Source organism: Peromyscus californicus, unplaced genomic scaffold, assembly GCF_007827085.1.
Source record: "Peromyscus californicus insignis strain IS unplaced genomic scaffold, ASM782708v3 Scaffold_19__1_contigs__length_69161282, whole genome shotgun sequence".
In the NCBI taxonomy this organism is placed as follows: Eukaryota; Metazoa; Chordata; class Mammalia; order Rodentia; family Cricetidae; genus Peromyscus; species Peromyscus californicus.
The window spans coordinates 60,800,319-60,819,629 of record NW_026294491.1 but is presented as its reverse complement, the minus strand read 5'-3'; the positions used below and the strand labels follow the sequence as shown (position 1 = coordinate 60,819,629).

The following is a 19,311-nucleotide window of genomic DNA, read 5'->3' as shown; positions in this document are numbered from 1 at the left end:
TTCACCTCAGCCATTCTCCCCTACCCTACCCTGTGGAGCTTTTCCCTAAGTGCTGCCTCCTTCTAGAAGCTTCCCCTGATGCGTCCTCTCCTCTCTACTTCACTCCTTCACTTGTTCATTCTTTCAACACATGCTTTCGAGGCCCTGAGATGCGCCAGGCATAAGAGATAAAGGGCCTGGGAGTCTCAGAGACCAGTGGAGGAAACAGAATGTCAACAGTCAATTAAAGCCTTTTAGGGTGAGCTTCAGTTTCCCATCCACTAGCCAGCCCACGGCAATAACGTCTAACGACCTCTGGGGGTTTACTGTGTGCCAGGCACTATTCTGACTGTTTTACGTGGCATATCTCATCTAACTCTCGGAACAGCTCTCCTGGGTAGGGCTATTACCCTACTTCACAGAGGACAGGGCCAGGCACAGAGGTCTGAAATAACCCGCCTGAGGTCTCAGCTGATGAAAGTCAGCCTTGAGATGAAACCCTTAGAGTGTGGGCCAGAGGCTGAACTCTTAAACCCAAACCCGCCTCCCTTCAGCCTGGAGTCTGGGATATTTCTCCACACACCCTCTGCTCCTTACTCTGTGATGACCCTTGGCCAGTCCTGCCGCCAATCCAGAGCTGAGTCAGCCATTTCTGAGGGAGGTGGTGTGGATTGTGGCACAGCATGCCCAGTTCACCTAACTAGTAGACGACTGCCCAGGGCCTGTCTCTGTGGCCATCGGGGTCTCCCAGACTCCAGCAGGGTGGCGGAAGTCTCTTCAGCAGCATCATGGAGTGGCCTGGAGCAGGGTTCTTTGAGCTCTCGACTCTGACCAGGAGGAGGGCAAGGTGGTAAGAGCCGCCTGAGTGACAGTGGCAGAGATCCCAGGGGCAAGGGGTCAACTGTAGTGACCACACACCGGGGAGAGCCACTGATCCCCGCAGCCTCTCTAGACCCCTTGGAGGAAGTCTGTCTCCAGTTAGGCAAGCCCCCTGCCGGGTGGCCTCAGGCCCCATTTTCTTTGAGGTCCCCGTGAAGATGGTGAGGTCTTGACCTCATCTCAGTGGTTACGTGGTAGTTTATGTGCTGGAAGGTCATTTTCTCACCCTAAGAAAAGAGGCGCCCACTGAACACACACCAAGAGAGCATCTAGAAACAAAAGCAGTCTGTTTGCACACTCAGTGTGTACCCAGCATTGCACACTCAGTGTGTACCAGCATTGCACACTCAGTGTGTACCCAGCACTGCACACTCAGTGTGTACCCAGCACTGCACACTCAGTGTGTACCCAGCATTGCACATTCAGTGTGTACCAGCGTTGCACACTCAGTGTGTACCCAGCGTTGCACACTCAGTGTGTACCCAACATTGCACACTCAGTGTGTACCTGGGCTGGCCTGGGTTTACAGTGTTATGGCATGGCCCCAACCTTCCAGAAGGCTACAAAGCAGTTGTAACTGGTAGTGGTTTATGTTTCAAAGAACAAGAGAGGAAAGAAAAGCCAGGCCGTGATGGCCTGTCCACAGACCAAGCCATCTCATTTCCCACAAAGGCAGGGCCAAGGTGACCAAGTCTGCGTCCAAGATCTGAAGCCCCTGCTGCCCTTACTTCCTGGTTCAGGGCGTGAGGACTCAGCCTCAGCCTGCACCAAGCCTGGGTTAAAACACAACTATGGAGCCAGCCTCAGATTAGCCATGGAGGGAGGCACCGTCAGTTCTGAAGAGGCCAGGCCTGACTTGTGCCTGACTGGTCACCCAGCAAGAACCTTAGCTTTGGCAAGATATGCCCCTTGGTCATGCATCCAGGAATTCACTGGGTGTGTGAGGGCTGGGACAGGGTTAGAGGGTGCTTCACCTCCTCAGAGCTCAGGAACTTCCCACACTGGCCTAGAATCTCCTCCATTACAGGTGGGAAAAGAGGGATCTTTTCAGAGTCAGGTCAGAGCCCTCCTTTGTCCCCTTGCAAACAGCCTGTGAGGAAGGGTGAGAGCAGGGAGGAGCTGCCAACTCTCCAGGGGAGGCTGCCGAGGCTGGTACCTTCCTTCCTCCCTCTAAGAAGCCCCTGAGCTCAGGACCCTCTCCTAGGCCTGAAATCCTGAACACAGTGTGTGTGTGTGTGTGTGTTGTGTGTGTGTGTGTGTGTGTGTGTGTGTGTGTGTGTACATACCCCTACAGGCTTGTGAGTGTTGAGATCCTTGGAACTGGGGAATTGGGCCTCTTCTTTCCAAAACCACAAGGCCGCTGGCTAGCCTCAAGCTTTGGTTTCCTCAAGGTCCAGAAGCTAATGAGAGCCAGCCCCACCCTGTGGGCTTGGGTGGCCCCAGTGCAGCCACCAGCTGGCCTGAGGGCTGCCCTTTTCGGGGGGGGCCCAGGTGACCTACATTCCCCCACCCTACCTTTTACGGCTTTATGTGTGTGTGTGTGTGTGTGGTATTGTGTGTATGCAAGTGTGTAAGAGTGCACATGTGTGTGATGTCCAAGGTTGACATTGGGTATCTTTCCTCAATAGCTATCCACATTTATTTTGAGACAGGCCTCTCTCACTTAACTGGAATATCACCGGTTCAGCTAGACTAAGCTGGTCAATGAGCATCAAGAATTCACTTGTTTCACACACACACACACACACACACACACACACATACATGTGAGTGCATGCAGACACCTGTCTTTTTTATATGAGTTTGGGGAATCTGAGCTCAGGTCAGAGAGATCACTATAACTTTTCTCCATCAAGGAAGGCACTTGAGAATTCACAAGGCCGAGGCTGCCAGGCTCCCTGGAGACCGTGCCTCAGTGAGGGCACGGCCTGCCAACCACGCCATTGCTGTGCTCTAGGGAGGCACCCAGTGCTCCTCTTGAATGGATCTGTCCCTGCCTGTGCCCTCCACCCTGGGTGACTCAGGGAGGGTACTAGAGCCATAAGCTAGCTAGGGCCACCAAGCGCTCTCTTTACAGCCTGTGCTCACTAGGAGTCAGCCTGGGAACCTCCTGCTCCTCAGCTGAGACAGCAGTAGCATAGGTCACAGAGAACACCGATTCCCTGGGCTAACCTTCACCATCTCCCTAGAAATCCTGGTGGACCAGATCTTGGGGAGTTAGAATTATTTGCCTGAGTATAGTATTTGAAGAGATTAGGTTTCAGGGCCCTGGATTCGAGTTTTTCCCATCCTGAAGCTAGGGCTGGCAGTATGAGTTCACAGAGAAAATTTCCCAACACAGAGGCTGAGGGCATGAGAGAAGCAGTAAAAGGAACAGCAATGGTGACCACTGCCTAGTGTGAGCAGTGGCTTGGGCTGTGGCAGGGCCCATCCACAGAAGGCTGGGTGAGGGCAGTGGGTCCCAGCCCTGCGGCCCCCTGGCCTCCTCCCTTGACATGGCAGGTAGGAAGATTCCTTCTGCAGGGCATCCTGTGGCCCTGGCCTTTTGACTATCCTACTTACATGAAGCCCCTGTTGTTCTTGGAAGAGACAGCCCAGAGTCCTGGGAGCAGACCTGCTTTCCTCACAGCTAACGGGTTCATCAGCCACTGCCTTGACAGCTGAAGATCTGGAAAGGACTGGTCCCCACTGGGCCCTCACCATGTCAGTCCCCGGGCGCATGCAGGGAACACAGGCTAATCTGAGGCCTTATTGAGACTTCAACACACAAACACTTGCAGGTCAAGAACCCCAGGAGACATTGAGCCAGAAGAGAAGGGGGTGGGCCATGGGGTAGGGGGGCATGTATCTCCGCTGCCTGGTCCTAGCCACCTCCTTCCCTGCAAGTGCAGGCACAGGCTGGAACTTTCTGGGCTCCAGACATAGAGAAAAGGTCAGTGGGGGTTGGATGTCAGCTAGAGTGGGGGCCTTGAACTCACATCTCAGATGCTAAATTCTGGGTCACGTGAAGCAGAAAGAGAGCTTGGTGGGAACCTGGGCTGGGGCCCCCAGGCAGAGCTGTTAGGGGATACAGGCTGTGTTGGAATCTCATGAAGGAAGTGGGAAAAGGAGTTGAGAACTCAGAGCAGGACCTGAGGAAGCATCTGAGAGAGATAAGAAGTGAGGCCTCAGTGAAGAGTCGGGTGAGGGTGAGGGACCAAGTAGTCTTTGTAAACCACTTCACAAAAGACATGCTTGCTGTGGATATGTTATGTACGCTGTGAATGTGTTGCTCTGATTGGTAAATAAATAAAATGCTGATTGGCCAGTAGACAGGCAGGAAGCATAGGCGGGACAAGCAGAGAAGAGAATTCTGGGAACAGGAAGGCTGAGTCAGGAGTCGCCAGCCAGACACAGAGGAAGAAGATGTAAAAGTACCGGTAAGCCACATGGCAACTTATAGATTAATAGAAATGGGTTAATTTAAGATATAAGAACAGTTAGCAAGAAGCCTGCCATGGCCATACAGTTTATAAGTAATATAAGTCTCTGTGTGTTTACTTGAGTCCAAGTGGCCGGCCTCAGGGCCATAGGAGCTGAACAGAACCAGAAAAATTATAGCTACACATGTTAGTATTCGACAGCCCACAAGGCTGGTGCTTTCATTCCCATCTTATAGATGGAAAAACAGAGCCCCTAAGAACATCTATGAAATGTGCCCACATTCCAACAACCAGCAATGGGTAGAGCCATGCCTGGACAGCCTGGCACCCAGCCTTTCCACCCCCACTTCAATTCACTGAAGGAGTCTCATCCTTCAGCCCCACTCACCTCCCTGCCTGCCCATCCCTCCCCAACCAAGATGCTTCCTGACCATCCCACACCAAAGCCCTCTTGAAGGCTCCAGAAAGCTGGCTGTGCCGGCGCCAGCCTGCCAGGCACTGCATCCCCATCTGTTTGAGCGGTTTCATGGGACAGGGATTGGCTTTGAAGCCTGAGCTTTGGCTGTAGTTCTGGGTCGGCTGTGTCTCAGTTTGCTTACCTGTGAGCGGAAATGATGATGGTCCCTATCAAAGGCCAGCGAAGATTATTAATGAGAGGGTGCAGGTTGAAGGGCTCATGAGAGAGGTCAAATGAAGCTCTGAAAAGATGTGTCCCTCCCCTAGGGACACAGCATGCTGACAGCAGGGACAATTGAGATGATGGAGAACAAGGGTCACATTAGAGGCTGCCCAGTTCTCTGGTTCTGTGTGTCTGTCTCCCCAGCCATGAAATCACATGGCTACAGTGTGCACTGAGCCAGGCCCAGCAAAGGCAAAAGGATGACAGCTTCCAGCTCAGGCCCTCTTCTTCCACCCCCCAACCCCAATGCTCCCCTGGGGGATCAGTCTCTGCCTGAATCCGGTGGTCAGTCTGGGGTGTGGGGCTGTTTGCAACAGGCGTCTATTGTCTGCTAGCCGGAGTGCACCTGTAGTGCCCTGTCCCATGCCGGTGAGTCAGCTCCTGGCAGGCCGCTGGCCTGCTACTCCACAGCGTCTTGAGCCTGAAAGAGGACCTTTCTTTTCGCTCTCCTCCGCCTTCCCCTCTCCACTCTCCATTAAGTGGTCATCTCCGCTGGGCAGCAGGGAGCATCCTTCTGTGCCAAGAGTTCTTGAGTCTTCTTGGCCAAGAGACAGGGTGGGGTCTCGGAAACAAAGAGGGTGCAGCCTAGAGCTGGCCAGAGCTGCTGGGCTACTGTAGGGCAACACTCTAAGGGTACCCAGGTACAGCTACTGCTCTGGGGCAATGCTCTAAGGGTACCCAGGTATAGTTACTGCTCTGGGGCAAGGCTCTAAGGGTACCCAGGTACAGTTAGCTGCTCTGGGGCTGAGTCTTAGCTTCTTTTCCTGTTCCTGTGATAAACTGTCCTGAGAAAAGCCACTTAAGGAGGGAAAGGTTTGTTTTAGCTCACAGTTCAGGCATAGACCATCATGGCAGGGAAGTCAAGGCAGTGAGGAGCTTGAAGCAGCTGACCGTATTACGTCCACAGTCCTAAGAAAAGAGCAACCAACCCATGTGACCGCTCAGTTTCCCTTTTTCCATTCCTACAGTCCAGGATGGCAACCAGGAAATGATACCACCCACAGTAGGCAGGTCTTCCCACCTCAATAAATGTAGTCAGGATATTCCTCCACAGACATGCCCAGAGTCCCATCTCCCAGGTGATTCTAGATTCTGTCAAGTTGCCAATTAACACTAACAGACCATCAAGCCCGTTCAGTTCCAAGCACCACATGGTGACTTGCAGTCATCCATAACTCCAGGTTCAGGGGCTCTGGTTTCCACAGGCACCACACATGCACATGGCACACATACATGCAGGCAAAACATTCGTCTAGATCAGTGGTTCTCAACCTTCCTCATGCTGTGACCCTTTAATGCAGTTCCTCATGTTGTGGTGACCTCAACCATAAAATTATTTTTGTTGCTACTTCATAACTGAATTTTGCTACTGTTATGAATTGTAATATAAATATTTTTGGACATAGAGGTTTGTCAAAGGGTTGCGACCCACAGATTGAGAACTGCTGATCTACACTTAAAAAGAATAATAATTTTTTAAGCTAAATATGGTGATCCATGCTTGTAATTCTAGCACTGGGGAGCCAGAGACAGGTGGGTTCCTAGGGCTCACTGGGTAACCAACCTAGTTAATTGGTGAGCTCCAGGCCAGTGAGAGAGTCTCACATAGAAGGTGGGAACTGGGGAGATGGCCCCATGGATAAAGCACTTACGGTATAAGAGTGAGGGCCAGAGTTCAGGTCCCAGAACCTGTATAAAAGTCAGGCAGATGGACTGGTCCCCTCTAATTCCAGCGTGCAGAAAGTTGAGAAGAGGATCCCTGGGCGAGCTGGCCAGACTAGCAGGAATTGGTGAGCTCCAAGTCAAGCAAGGACCTCTGTCTCAATAAACAAAGTAAGAGCAATCAAGGAAGACACTCACTCCGACTTTGGGCTCCTGTATATATGCACACATTGTGCACACATACCTATGTGCACACGTGAACACCCCACACACATCATACATATGTAGAAAAGAAAGAAAGCCCAAGGTGGATGATGCCTAAAAAATAACCCAAGATTGTCTTCAATGTTTCCACACACAAGCACACATGCATATACATATGCATCTGTACACACACACACACATACACATACATGCACCTGTACACGTGCGCCTGTGTACACATGCACCTGTGTACACATATATGCATATGTACACACACTCTTGTACACACATGCACCTGTCCATACACCTGCACACACAAATGCAATTGTACACTCAAGAGCACATACGCATGAAGATGCTCTGACAATTAGACTCGTCTATTCTCCCCTCACCTAAATCAGAACCTCTCTACTTTACGGCACGCACTGTGCCAGCAATCTTGGTTGTATAGTTTAATGTGTACCAAAAGAATTAGATCGAGATAGGGTAAAGGTCATGAAGGACAGTCTCCTTCTGCTGGTTGTTCTTCTTGTTGCTGAGGCCAATGCATGACGAGAAAATACTTAAGAGAGGAAGAGCTCACTTGGGTTCATGGTCTGAGGAGACAGTCCATCATGGTGGGGAAGACATGGCAGCCGGGGTGTGGCGGGAAGGGCTGGTCACACTGTGTCTGCAGTCAGGAAGCAGAGAGTGATGAACGCTGGTGCTCAGCTGGATCCCTTGTGCTCTTCTTTTTATTTAGTCTGAAACACCAGCTCATGGGATGATCCCACCCACATGAGTCTTCCCTTCTCAGTGAAACCTCTCTCATAGACACACCCAGAAGTGTGTCTCCCGGATGAGTCCAAATCCAGTCAAGTTGACAAGGAATCTGAACCATCACACTTGTCAGTGGTGAAAGGCATTCCGTGATAAAGACACAGGCGATGCCACAGGGCAGTGGTGGCGCACGCCTTTGATCTCAGCACTCGGGAGGCAGAGCCGGGTGGATCTCTGTGAGTTTGAGGCCAGCCTGGTCTATAGAGTGAGATCCAGGACAGGCACCAAAACTACACAGAGACTGTCGTGAAAAAAAAAAAAAAAACAAACAAAAAAAGAAAGAAAAAAAGACACAGGTGATACAAAGAACCTAAAACCCAAAAACAAAACCATCTGGAGCACTCAGGGCTGAGGCAAAGTCAGTAACACACTGAAACTCTTAGGGGATAGCCTCAAGTCTGCAGTGGGAAATTCAACGAGACCAGTTTCTGCTTATGGAGATTGGTGTGGGGCTGGAGAGAAGGCCCAGGGGTAAGACACTTGCTTTGCAAGTATGATATACCTGAGTTCAAATACTCAGCACCCAGATAAAAAGCTGGGCATGGCTGCACACGCCTATAACCCCAGCAGCAGGAAGCAGAGACAGGCAAATCTCAAAAGCGCGCTGGCTGGCCAGCCTACCAAACACAGTGAGCTTGTGGTTCTGTGAGTAACCCTGTCTCAAGATGTAAAATGACTGAGAAAGACACCTGATGTCATGCTCTGGCCTGTGCATGCATCAGTGAGTCCACCTGCACACTCATATACGTGCAACACACACACTAAAATAAAAATAAATAATAGATAAGATTAATTATTATATGCATACTTTTAACCAGAACTTTCACCAGGAATCTAACAAGACAGTAAAAAATTTGTGGGCAATGACCAAGACATAGATACTAAGAATGGTGCCTCCGCCTGGCACCAATATGTTCTCACATTAGGAGGGGTCAGTCAGCCCATTGCCCACAGAGCAGAACGGCTCTCTGGCAGAACACCAGCTTACCAAAGGGGAACTTAGTGCAGCACCTCTCTCTAAGCAAGGATTCCAAAAAAGGCTGCACCCTACAAGCTAAAGGTGAGCCAGAAAGACTTTCCATTAACCCCTAAAACGGAAGCGGGAGATCGTGTTCCGTGGGTACTTAGGAAGCCTGACAGACACAAATGTAGCTCTTCTCTGACAGAAGTGGACAACATCCAAGGCATCAAGTTATTTCTTCGAATGTATACTCGACTCGCAACAGCCAACTCAGGTAACACTGTATTGAAAACATCAGAAACAGTGGGTGTTGAGCTGCAGAGGTCCTGTTAAAGTTACCAGCAAAGAGTGGAGCAAGATGCTGCTCGCTGTGTTCAAAGAGATTGCCGTAGCTACTGTTGCTACATAACGGATGACCCCCTCAACTTGGCGAGGCGAAACCAGCAATTTTGTTGTCTCATGATTTTATGGAACAGTCCAGGGAAGGCTTGACTGGACAATTGACATTTCAGGTCTCTTACGAATTGAGAGATCAGCTAGGGCTGGCTAGCTGAGAGAGCCTCATCCTGTGCCTGGCCGTGGGGCTGGATGCTGCCTGCAGCAGCTCTCTGTGTCCTCTCTGTCATGGTAGTCTCCAAGCAGCTCGCTGCCTTCCACGGCAGGAGGCTCCCCTCAGAGAGAGAGAGCTAGCAAAGTAGGGTTGAAGATGCAGAGCCTGTCTGAGTGTTCAGACGCACAGGGCTCCGTTTGTACTGCGTTCTCTTGAGCACAGGAAGTAACGGGGGCCAGCCCAGACTCAAGGGGAGCAATTAGAGACTTCCTACCTCTCAGTCAAAGCAGTACAAAACCTTGGAGCCTGAGTTCAAAGCTTCTATTGAGATTTTTTTTTTTTAAAAAAAAAAAGAAGCTTCTATTGTTTAAAAAAAAAAAAATCCTGTGAGGGGGCTGAGGAGATGCTCCGTGGAAAAGACGCTTGCCACACAAGATGAGGACTGGAGTTTGGGTCCCAGAACCCACATAAGTACCAGGTAGGCATGGTATTCCCCCTGCAATTCCAGAACTTGGTTAGTAGAGACGGGAGTTTCCCCGGAGCAAGCTAGACTAGCCTTATCAGTGAGCTCCGAGTTCAGCAAGAGACCTACTGCAGTAAGTTAGATGGAGAATGATCAAGGAAGACTCCGGATGTCAACCTCTGGCCTATGCGCACGCGTGCATGTACACACACTCACACATACACACACACACAAATTAATAAACAAAAGAAAATCCCAACACAGGTCTAGCATGGAGTCACACCTGTAATCTTGGCACTTGGAAGGCAGAGGCAGGAGGATCATGAGTTCAAGGCTTGTCTGGGATGCATAGCTCAAACTCCCCTGCTGTAGCCCCCCCATCTTCCCCCACCTACCCCCGCCCCTACCACCCAACGAAGGAAAAAAGGAAAAGGAAACTCTTGCAGACTGATGGCATCTTCTGAACAAAGAACTGCTCTCAGTTCTGTCGACAGGAAGCAGCTCACCCTCCAGGTAGAGTTCAACCATTCAACCACGAGATCCCATGCACACTGTCATGATGGCCAGCTCTGCTGAGAAGTGACATGCAGGGGGGCCACCCTGCTGCAGCTCCTCAGGTCTCTGTCCTCCATAGAGGTGCCTAGGTAACTATGCAGAAAGACCAAGAGCTTCTGTTTTAATGGATTTTTTAGATATGTAAGATAACATATTATTTCATTATAACACTTTTAGATATGTAAGATAATATATTATTTCATTATAACACTTTTATGCATGGGATCACTGTATGTAGCTCCTACCCTCCCCCCACCATTACTCTTACTGTTCCTCCTTCTGCCTCCAGAAAGTTCTCTGCTTTTATGCTATGCATGTATGTATCTATATGTCACATATATTAAACAAAGTCTAAAAATAAAGACCTGACACTCACCTTTCTTTACCCCCCACCTCTATTCCTCTCTCTTGTGGAGAAGTCCATGGGGAAAGGAAAGGCTATAGGGAACAGGGAGGCCACCATCCCAATTATCCCATTCTACTTTCATACCATGTGTGACATCGTTTTGTTGTTCGTTGAGGCCGAATAAAACTCCGTTGCATATAAACCACATTTCCTTCATCTATTCGTTCATCGGCTGGTGAACACCTAGGCTGGCTCCGTGCCTTGGCTTCTGTGAATGGTGCCACAATCATCAGCGTTGTGAGGGTACCGCTGCCGGGTGCTCAGGAGCAGGGTGGCTGCGCCGTGCCCTTATTCTATCTTTAGTTCTTTGAGGACTCGGTGGGCTGCACCAGCTCACATCCTCACCAGCAGTGAATGAGGGAACCAGAAAAGCACCAAGTGGCAGAATTCAAAGCAATCTGGGCTCTCACACACGCCTGCTCCCCGGCCCACTGCTAGAGTGAAAGACCCTCAGGCAGGGAGAAGATGGCTGCAATGTGAGCTCGCTCCGGATTAAAGTTTAAAATGGTTATGACACTCGTGCCAATCTATAAAATAGGGAATTCAGTGGGGCGTGGCACAGATGTGAATAGACATTATACAAGAGAGGAAGTCTGCGGAGGGTGTACACAGGGTCTCATTTTGTGGCTTGAGCTTCCCTGGAATTTACCATGTAAATTTAAGCTGGCTTCAGATTTGCAGCAATACCCCTGCCTCCGCCTCCCAAGTGCTGGGATTATACCATGGGTGTGAGCCACCACAGAGTAGACCCTAATTAGCAATGTTGAATGAAGACAATAGGGGACAGAGAGCTGCAGCAGAGCAGAGCTTATGCTATGTAAAATATAAAACATACAGAACACATGACCACCCATGTGCAGAGGAGATGTATATTTTAAGAGACACTTCGAACACATAGATGAGAGTCTAGGCCTGGTTCTAGGAGGGGAGGGAAATATGAAAGTGGGAAAAAGTAAAGGAAATGGACAGGGAGATGGCTCGGTCTATAAAGGTCTTGTCACATGAGCATAGGACCTGAGTTCAGATCCCCAGCACCCAGGTAAAGAGTCAGATGTGGCAGTGTGCATCTATAATCCCCACCTGTGGGGAGGCAGAGACAAGAGGGTCCTTGGAGTTCACTGGCCAGCGAGCCCAGCGGATTCAGTGAGCTGAGGGGTCAGGAAGAAATTCCAACTCAAAAACTAAGGTGGGAAAGATGCCTGTCATCACCCTCTGGCTTTCACATGCATGTACACACATGTGAACACACACATGTGAATGCACACATGTGAACACACATGTGCACAGACCTACATGAACATGTACGTATGCCACACATATACTGTAATAAACAAATAAATGAAATGAAATGAAAAACAGTGTCACTGTAGGTGACAGTGACAGTATCCTGTGAAGCAAGGGGTAGAATTCATTGGAGCATTTGCCTTTGAGGTAAAATTAGATACAGAAAGCAGACTTCCCGATCAAATACGGAGATTCAACTTCACCTGGGCTGGAGTGAGCCCAAAACATGGCTCCCGGTGCTTCTGTTAATGCCCTCTGCAGCATCCTAGACAACCTTCAGTGGCTGCTTGAGTACTAACGAGCCATTCTCCTTAGCAAGGCCATCCTAGGTCAGGACTCACCTCTGTGCCTTCCAAACCATCGACCCAAGTCCTGCCCTTTGGAGGACTTAAACTAACCAGGCCGCTGCTGCTTCCCCATGCCAGCCCTCCAGTGGCTGTCCAACTCACACGGCCTCCAGAGGCTGTCTGTGAGCTCTGTGCTTGCCTAGCTTTCTCCCCAGCACAGCCCCTATTCTAGCCAAACTGTCCCCTGAGATTGGGTCCAGCTACTAGGGTTCCTTTCCAAAATGACTTCCCCGTGTCTGGGCATAGCCTAGCCAATTTTAACATATGACAAGAAAGATGCACACCTCCTTAAGCCAGAGGTTTATGATTCTGTTAGTATAACTTTATAACACGGGGTTTGTTGTTTTCAACCGAGTGATGATACTTTTTTTAACTAGGACTGTTATGCAGGATGCTCTGTCCATACAGAGAGGAGGGGAGAGAGAGAATACATACATATCAAAAGATGTATCAGTAAAACAAGACCTGAGCAGCACCTTGGCCCTAATCTGCCACCTCCCCGCCCCCCCCCCCCCCCCCCCCCCCCCCCCCCCCCCCCCCCCCGTTGTCTGGGTATGGACAGAACTGTTAGTGTTTAAGAGAAACAGATCCTTGTGTCAGATGCAGGGCCACACATGTCCCCGTCAGCCTCATTCCTTACATGGGTCCCATAGCCTTCTACTGTGGAGACTTCCAAAATATGTAACCTGCCCCCCACTGGCGGACATTTGGGGTACTTCCTGCTGTTTGCAGCACTCACAGCCACCAGGGCTCTCTTGTCCGTCAGCCTTCTCCGCCCTAGTCCCAGCACTCAGAGCCTGGTGATTCCTCGTCACCCAGGAGCTGGGCTCCCCACCTCTGCCGCTGTTGCAGCCTCCTGTCGCCTTGGCCCATTGTTGCAGGCACACTGGCCTGGCTTGGAGACTCCATTGTGCTACTGGGTCTGTCCCTGTCAGCTGCGGGTCATCAGCAAACACAGGGAGGAAGCCCCTGCCTCCCCTTTCAAACCGCTGATAAAAATCTCAAGCGATATAAAAGCTAATGACAGGTCCCTGGGGAATTCCAGGTGTCTGTCCATTCATCTGTCACCGGGGAGGTGACACAGGAACCAGCCTCACTACAATATTCCTGACTCTTCCTGGTCCAAGCCCAGACTTCCAGCCTGGAGGAGGAAGACCAGAGGCCTGCCGACTTACCATCTGATGTTAGTGACACCATCCGGAATGGCCGCAGGGGAAAGCCCCGGCCTCGTGACCAGCGAAGCTGGATCCAGCCCTGCCCAGGCCAGCTGCTGTTACAGGGCAAACACTTCCAGAGAGGAAATTTCCGGTGTGCACCAGAAATGGTACTCTCTCTAGCAACGGCAGCCCCAGGAAGGACCCAGTTCCTCTTTTCCAGAACTAACCCTTGGACCATCTCTCTCTCTCTCTCTCTCTCTCTCTCTCTCTCTCTCTCTCTCTCTCTCTCTCTCTCTCTCTCTCCTGACTTCCCTTTCTCTCTTCTCCTCTCTTCACTTGGTTGCCCCCCCCCTTAGAGAAAGAGTTAGAATTACTTTCTTACTTTTTTTCCTATCTGAGAGGGCTAAGGCAAGAATGTCATTCTGTTCTCTATCCTCCAAGACCCGATTCCGGTTGCATCAGCCACACTATGGGCCGAACCAACCATGCACCAGCATTTGACAAACACTGCCAGATTTTCCCTGCTCACTTTCAATGGGGGGCCTGTCCCAGCTGCCCTATGCCACCCACTTGGCTGGCCATGACAGGTAAGGCTCCACTGCCCAGTGTCCTGACCCTCTGGGCTCTCCTTAACTTCCAAAGCTCAAAACCGTGGGTCCTCCTTTCCTGGTGTAACGGCTTCCCTGGAGGCCAGCTGCTGGGCCCACCTCCCTTAGCACATGGCTCATACGACCAGTCACCCCAGCTGCTGTTTGATGGGCGAGAACCCCAGTCAGCTTTCTTTCTATATATAAATATTAATTAATATATAAATATTAATATTAAATACTGTGGCCACAGCCAGGGCCAAGCCTGGAGAGCTTTTATTCTCTAAAGAATGTGCAAAGGGACACCCAGAGGGACCTTAGAGAGAGCCAGGAGGGACAGATCCCTGCCTGCCTGCCTGCCTAGGTTCTCTGCTGCCCTACAGCCCACCCTTCTCCCCAGCTGCTTCCCACTCCCCTGCTGTCCTGGCTGACTAGCTTCTAGAAGGAACTGATGGTAGGAAGAGCCACACCCAGCCGTGAGAAGCTCTTCCATCGTGGTTCTTCCCTGGAGAACTCTGATGCGAGGTCAGGCCTTCAGACAGAGGAAAGTGGGTACCTCCAGACACAGGGGGACTGTGTGGACTGTGCAGTGCGTGTGCGCATGTGCGAGGAGAGGGAAGAGGAGACTTCAGGGATGGGTTGGTACAGCCCACTTCCTCGCAGCAACTGCGCAGGTGGAAGTGTATACTAGTCCAGAGAGAAGAGTTGAGGCCTAGAGTGAGCCAGGCTAGCTGCATGCATGGCCATGGCTAGGACAGATTCGGAATTCTTCCTCTGTGCACATGGGTCCCCCAGATCTGCTTTCTGCAGGTAGGAGACATGTTCTCAACTAGATTGGACTGTCTGGCCCACCCAGGCTTCTCACACCTCTCCCCCTGTGACCTGAACAGACAGCCAGGGCATCAGCAGCACACGGGGGGCTGCTGCGTCTTGCCGACAATCTTGCTGGTCTGTGCTCCCGTTTCTTACCTCCATTAATCCAGTACCCCAACTGTCCTCTATAGAGCAGGGCTGCAGTTTGACTTAGGACTTGAGTTCACAGGAGGTGGGGGTGCCCAGCGTGAGCTCAGAGGGTGCTGAGCAAGGGCAAGAGGGGGCTCCTCACCCTGGGAAGGGCACCCTTGTCCCTTCATCTGGTTCAGGGATTCCACCTGGCATCCGATGGGATCGTGTCAGTGGAGCCTGTGGTACATAGTCAGGATGGAGCTTGACTTGCAGTCTGTGCTTGATAATGGTGATGTGCCACCAGAGGTGGTGGCTGTCAGTACTGTGACTTCACTCTGTACACAAATTATATATATTGAGATTGATATTGTTAGAAAATGCTGTACGTATATTTCTAATCTTGTTCAGGATATTGTACCTATACAGTTCATTTAACAAAGTAATGCAATTTGCTAATCCTTGGATGTTATTATTACCAATTATTAGGATGTAAAGAAATGAAAGTTAGTAGTTAGACATTCTAATTAAACTTGTAATCATATTAGGTACGTTTTCAAGGTCAAGCAGAGATACATTTTAGATAAACAAGTAATCTTCAAATCCTTCAGAGATCTACAGAATATGTCATTTAAATGTTTTAATAACTTAGATATTTTTCTTTTTTATTACTATGAGACATGTTGGCTCCTGGCAGCACCAATCTACTTCAGAGAAGATATGGGCATTGAAGAAACTGCATATGGAATTAGCTTTCATTGTGGCAAAAGTTAGCCACTGGGCAACAAAGTGCCCTCGCATTGACTGCTGACAGTATGCTATCCAAAATGGACAGACAGGACACAAAACAAAGGACTGCCGATCCTTGCCAAGACAAGTGTGGTTGCAGCTTTGGCAACAGGTGTCCTCCGAGGCCAGGGCAGTGTGGCACCATCACTGAAGTGGCTTTGCAATCTGGAAAAGGTACAGTGCCCCTTTCTTTGAAGGCAGCTGAACAGGCAGTGGGCCAATGGCTTCTGATGTGCAGTGGAACAGCAGCTGAAACAGTTATTCTTGAAAGAGTAATGAGGCTGATGGAGTCTAACCTCTCAATGGAAGACTGGTATTTAATAAAGGAGATGAAACCACCCACAAGCCGAGAAGAATGGAATGTGGAGAAGAATGGGATGCTGAGATGAAGCCATCCACAAGCCGAGAAGAATAGGCAGCTGAATTTGAAAAACACCAGCAATTTCCAGAATTTAAAGTCCTGAATCATGACAGGACACAGGTGGAATTCAGGTTTATCTAGTACATGGACTACTCGCACCCAATGTGAGGTCAAGCTGTAGGCCTTGTGTACATCCTACTTCACAAATGAGTCTGTCAGATACGCTAAGCCTATAGGCTGAAGATGATGCCCCAGCACTGCGGAGAAACCTCAGGTGACTGTCCAGGCAGCTGGCTGTTTCTGTCAACTTACATTTTTTTGTAAGTTGCTTGTTTATAATTCCTGTTTTACTAGGTAATATTATTTCCTTCTTGGGTCTGTGAGGGACTTGAAGATTAGATAGTTTTAGTAACAATTTTCCTTATTAAGAAATTCAAACAAAAATTTCATTATTTATCCTATTTTGGTGAGTCTAATACAAAATTTAAATACAAAATAGAAAAATCCAATCCAATGTAAAATAATTAAAACAAGTAAGTCCCTTTTAAAAGTAGATTCGATAATCTACCATTTATCTTATCATATCAATATTCTCTCTTTTTTCTTTTCTGAGTAGATTCAAAAGTCTGCCTTTTATCTTATCGTTTTTCTATCTTCTCTGTTTTTAAAAATCTACCTTTTATCTTAATAATTCTTTATCTTCCTTTTTTTCTTTTCAGAGTAGATTCACTAATCTACTTTTTTATTCTATTATTTCTATCTTTTTTTCAGAGTAGATTCAATAATCTACCTATTACCTATATCCTCTTTTTTCTTTTTCTTTTTTTTAAACAAGAATCCTGTATCTAATCTCTTTTGTTTAGCTCTTTTTTTTTTAACCATTAACAATTAACAACTTGTAACCAACCATCATAAACAATGACAATATCCATAACTCAAATGACCAAAAACTACCCAACCCACCTCTTGGGAATGTGGGTGTCATTTTCTTAAAATTACTTCCTGCTTTCTGGGGGTAAAGGCATCTTTAGGAAATCCTGAAAAGAAAATTTTTGGGTTAATTGTCAAGTCTTGGGAGAGTTAGCTGTATCATTTGTCCAGTCTCTGCATAATGGGAAAGTGCAGGGCTTGTCTCAAGTCCTTGTTGGAACAGTCTATGAATCTGGATCATCTCAGCTAGCCATCTCAAAATTGTCCTGAGCAGTTTGTAGTCCAAACCCGATCTTTCAGTGGTGTTAATCAGCTTAATGGCTTTATTATAGTCCATGTGGAATCATCATTGTGGGATCCCATCATCCTTTTGAAGATTTCAAAGTTGCTGTTAGACATGGTCATGGTTCCCTGCAGAAATTTTTTTTTCCTTTTTCCTTTTGTCTTTTGTGTGTGTGTGTGTGTGTGTGTGTGTGTGTGTGTGTGTGTGTGTGTGTGTGTGTGTCCTCTGTGGTTTGGAGCAATCACAGTCTGGTAAATGTCTGTCTCTCAGAACCACGAATGTTCTTCCCTAGAAGAGAGTATCTTCACAGCAACTTCTCCCCACCATTTGTCTTGCCAAACTCCTTCAAACTGACCTTTGCTGATGCTTTCTTGTAACATGATGGTCCTGGCAATTCTTCTCTGAACAAGCAGCGGTAAACCTTTCATCCCTGGTAACAGCATTGCTGCTGACATCAAGATGAGAAGCAGCTGGCAACTTGGAGCAGCAGCCACCACCTCCATGGTCCCATCGCCACTATTTGTAGCTCAACTCCGGCCACAGCTTCTCCTCTGCAAGCCTCCTAGGCTGGCCACAAACTCAAGATCCTCCTGCCTTTGCCTCCTTCAGCAAATCCTACCAGCATGCACCACCACAACCGGCAACATGTAGCTCGGATCTAAGCTGGGGCCCATAAGGCCACAGGCAAGTAGCTTTTTTGTGAATTCTTGCCCCACGTTGGGCGCCAGATGTAGCATGAATCTAAAAAGGTCTTATTAATAAAAACAAACCCGGAGCCAGGTATTAAGGTGGATGCTAAAAGATCAAAGAAACAGAACAAGCCACAGTTAACCTCACCTCACCAACTTCTCATGGTCCCATCGCCACTATTTGTAGCTCAACTCCGGCCACAGCTTCTCCTCTGCAAGCCTCCTAGGCTGGCCACAAACTCAAGATCCTCCTGCCTTTGCCTCCTTCAGCAAATCCTACCAGCATGCACCACTTCAGCCCATCCTGTTTCCTCAGATTGGAAGCCTCTGAGTCCTCATTCAAATGGAGCTCAGCTGAACTGCTGCTGAAAGCTAAATACTTAAAAAGACTAAAGTTCCTGGTCCTCACACCTTTATATCTTTCTGCTTCCTGCCATCACTTCCTGGGATTAAAGGAGTGTGTGCCACCATTTTTCTGGCCTCTATGTCTATCTAGTGACTGTTCTGTTCTCTGACCCCAGATAAGTTTATTAGGGTGCACAATATATTAGGGGACACAATATCACAACTCTGGGACCACATCCTCCCACTACCTGGAGCAGCATTTCCTGGCACTGACTGAGGCTGGCATCATTTGACTGAAACCCAGCGGGCCATTGCACTTCAGAGTGGAGAGTTCCCCCCAAGGTGGTGGCTTCGGATGTGGCTCAGGACAGGGCCACGGGCAAGATGTGGGTCCTGCCATGCACTTGCAGTGTCAGAGGGAGCTCTGAGGGGGTATGTGTTGGGGACATGGATCACATGGTTCCAACCACAGATATATCACCCAGGAACTGGCAGAGGCACTCTGAGTAGAGAAGGTGGGGCCTCAGTGGTCCCACTGCCCCCTCCCTGACTTTCTGTGGATGGTTTTCCAAACACTCCTGTCTGGTTCCCAGGTTGAGGGCCATTGAGGACCAGGGTCTGCAAGCAATACTCATTCATTTTCTTTTTCTTTCCTTCTTCCTTGGTCCCTCCCTTTCTTCCTCTTCCTTCTTTTTGTCCTGCCGCCCCCCATGGCCAGTCTGTCAAGGCACTCACTGTACAGACTCTACATCTCACCTGGCTTAGGTGGGAAGCAGCCCCACAGCCACCCAAGACCTCTGTAGGACAGATGGTACCACCGGCTGACAATAGTGTCTAGCCTCCAGGCCAAGCAAGGATGGGGGTGGGTGTCTCCAGCTCCAGTCCTGGGAGCGCTGGGCTTATCTCTTTCCTTATTGCCCATCAGGGAGATTGCCTACTCTTTTCCTCTGCCCATGTTTGGCCTGGGGACAAAGGGCTGGCAATGTCCTCCCCAGGACCTCTCCTCTGTCACCTTATC

At 49.2% G+C, this 19,311-nt stretch overlaps 1 long non-coding RNA gene across 1 annotated transcript; it reads right to left on the bottom strand.

Moving 5' to 3' along the window:
* Positions 1 to 10,032: 10,032 nt before the first annotated feature.
* Positions 10,033 to 13,591, bottom strand: LOC128114138 (uncharacterized). Its single transcript, XR_008219727.1, has 3 exons — positions 13,386 to 13,591; positions 10,664 to 10,787; positions 10,033 to 10,266 (listed from the first exon to the last, which is right to left on the bottom strand). It is a non-coding gene; the product is annotated as an uncharacterized LOC128114138 (long non-coding RNA).
* Positions 13,592 to 19,311: the final 5,720 nt, after the last annotated feature.